Source organism: Elephantulus edwardii, unplaced genomic scaffold, assembly GCF_000299155.1.
Source record: "Elephantulus edwardii isolate Elephantulus edwardi_28Jun2011 unplaced genomic scaffold, EleEdw1.0 scaffold00587, whole genome shotgun sequence".
NCBI lineage: Eukaryota > Metazoa > Chordata > Mammalia > Macroscelidea > Macroscelididae > Elephantulus > Elephantulus edwardii.
The window spans coordinates 80506-83731 of record NW_006400337.1 but is presented as its reverse complement, the minus strand read 5'-3'; the positions used below and the strand labels follow the sequence as shown (position 1 = coordinate 83731).

Below are 3226 nucleotides of genomic sequence, written 5' to 3'. Positions count from 1 at the left end.
TGTGATCTCTCCTTCATATTAGTATTTTTGGTTGACAGTTGTATTCTTTGAGTGTTCGTTATATGTCATTCCACTCTCTTCTTAATTGCATGGTTTCTGCTGAGAAATTGGCACTTAATCTTATCTACTTTTCCTTATAGGTTACTCTTTGTTTCTCCTTCACTCCTTTCTGAATTGTCTCTTTATCTTTAGTTCTGGCAAATTTTAGTATAATATGCCTCAATGTTTTTCTTTTGGGATCTATTCTATATGGTGTTCACTCAGCTTCTTGAATATGTATTCTCTCATTCTTCATTATGCCTGGGAAGTTTTCTTCTAGTAATTCTTCCACAACTTTTTTGATGCCTTTACTTGCTTCCTCCTGGTCTGGGGTTCTGATGATGCACATGTTGTTTCTCTCGATGGTGTCTCACATTATTCTTACGTTTTCTTCTTTTTCCTTATTTTTGATTCTGCTTTTTGCTCTAGCAGATCAGTGGTGACAATTCTAATTGTGATTATTTTTTAAGTTCTTGCACTTCTTTATTTTTACTATAACTTCTTTCTTCCAATTTTTTGCATTTTTTTCTGTAGCTGTTCAAGTTTATTTTTTCTGAACTGCTATCTTTGGGGTATTTGCTCTCTTAATGACTTCCATTGTTTCTTCCATTGTTTGCATCTTCTTCTGTAGCTGTTCAAATAATTCCAAATCAACATGTTTCTTCTGTTTCTCTCTATCTATGGTATTCATTGTTTCTGCTTTCTTTAGGAGGAAGGCTATTTTGTTTTTTCATGATGACTGTGGCAGACTGGTGCTTTCTTGACATTATGTCTTAGTTAATATTAGGTTGTTGTAACTATATACTCATTATGTAACTATATAGTCATTATGTAACTATATAATTATATGGTAATGTTTTGTGGAGGACCTGTATATTGGTGGTCCTCTCTTAGAATAACAGTGAAACCGTGCCTCAATTTGGCCTCTTCTGATTGAGCTTAAAAAAAGGCTCATGATGTAGCTAGACATCAATTTTTAAGACCACAGTTCCTGTGATATTGGTGGTCCTGTCATTGGACAGTCTGGGTGACAGCTGTGTGGTCTCTAGGTGGCAGGGCAGTGAAGTCTCCAGGCTGTGGGGGCAGCAGTCTAGTGCTCTGGCAGGGATTGTGGTCTGGGCCACACTGAAACTGCAGCCCTTCAACCTGGCAGGCAGTGGTTCTGTCATTAGCCAGACAGTGAGTGCGCCTGGGCTAGGCCTTTAGCAGATGCCAGGGAAATGGTGGATAGAAGATGGTCCTTGGCTGGCCATGCCACACAGGGCTTGGCATCTTGCTGCAGAGTAATGGTAAGTTACCCCTTCGAGCATATCTATACTATTGATTTTTGTTGTTGTCATCAAGTTGACTCAAAATAACCCTATGAACAACAGATCTGAACCCATGAACAACAGATCTGAACCCATGAACAACAGATCTGAACCCTATCCTGTGTTATCCTCACTATCTTCTATGTACTCTAGCCCATTATTACATTCACTATGTCCATCCATCTCATTGAGAATCTTCCTCTTTCTCTGGCCCTTCACCTTTCCCAAAACAATATCTTTTTCCAGGGTCTCCCGGCAGTATGTGAGATGAAGTTTCACCATCCTTGCATCTAAGCATCACCCTTTATGCACTTCCTCTAAGACAGACATGTTTTGTCACTGATTGTTGTTGCTGTTGTTAAGTGCCATAGAGTCGCAGGTGACTCATAGCAACCCTATGAACGAAAGTCCTGAACACTTCCTGTATAACTTTCGTCCTTTCTCAAGGTTCATAGGGTTTCCAGAGGCAAGCTATTGTGGAAGTGGATGACACTCCTGCTTCCAGTATCACACTGATTAGGGCTCCTAAATTTGCCCAATTTATTTTTTTTTTGTTTTGACTTTTGTATTTTATACCTAGGTCCTTGATCAATCTTGAGTTAGTTTTTTAATTGGTATGAAGTACGGATTTAAATTTTCTGCAGAGAGATATCCAGTTTTATCACACCATTTATTAACAGGCTATCTTTTCCCTACTTAGTGGATTTTATCTTTTTCTCAAAGATCAGTTGCCAATGGGTGTATGGATTTATTTCTGGGTTCTCAATTCTATTCCATTGGTCTATGTATCTGTCATTGACCAAGTTGTTTTGGTTACTGTGGCTGAAGTTTTGAGAATGGGAAGTGTTAAGGCCTCCATATTGTTTTTCTTCTTCAATGTCTTTGCTTATCTAGAATCTATTTCTTTTCCACATGAAGGTCAAAATTATAATTTCCATCTCCTTTAAAAAATAATGATAGGATCTGGATTGCGATAGCATTGTACTTGTAGATTGTTTTTGGTAGTATTGTCATTTTTTGAGTGTTAAATTTTCTGATTCTTCGGCATGATATGTTTTTCCACTCATGTAAGTCTCTTTGGGTTTCCTGGAGTAGTGTTTTGTAATTTTCTTTGTATGTTATTTTTAATTTATGGTTAGATTTATTCCTAAATATTTTATTGTTTGGATGGCTATTATATACAGTATTGTTTTTCTTATTCCTTTTTCAGAGTTCTCATTTGTTACTGTAGAAGGATTTAACTGATATTTCTTTTTTTTAACACTTTTGTGATCTTTATTTCCTACGTCTAACAGCAGTCTTTATTTTACGACCAGAAAGTGAAATTCCAGAAGAAGAAAACAGATTTTTCCCAGTTGACCCCAATGTAAATGCTGCTGCTGAAGGCTGGCTAAATGAGAATCCTCCTGAGCCAGAGGGCTGAGTTGGGGCTGGGGCTGCAGGTGTGTCAGCATTCACCCCAAATGTGAAGACCCCTGATGGATTATTATTGGTGAAGTTGAAATTTGTAGTGCTCCCACCAAACTGGAAAACCAAACCAGGATTAGAAGCTGCTCCAGAACCAAATGCAGACTGACTAGGTTGCTGACCAAACACAGGAGGTGGCTGGCTACTGCTTGACACAGCCCCAAAAGTCGGTGGTGGTGGTGCAGGTTGAGAAGCAGGTGAAAATAATGTTGTTGAGGAGGACAGAGATCCAAAGCCGGGAGGGTTAGGCTGGCTGGCACCTTGACTCTGCCCAAATGTTGGAGTCTGGCTAGCACCAAATGCTGGACTGGCAGATGGTGTTGAGGAAGGTCCAGAGCCAAATACAAATGAGGATCCTGCTGAGCTGGACGTGGTTGTAGCTCCAAAGTTGAAACCAGTGGTTGCTGTAG

The 3226-nt window shown here is 39.2% G+C and overlaps 1 pseudogene; it reads right to left on the bottom strand.

Annotated features, from left to right (window-relative positions):
* Positions 1 to 2624: 2624 nt before the first annotated feature.
* Positions 2625 to 3226, bottom strand: part of LOC102861878 — a 4554-nt pseudogene continuing 3952 nt past the window's right edge.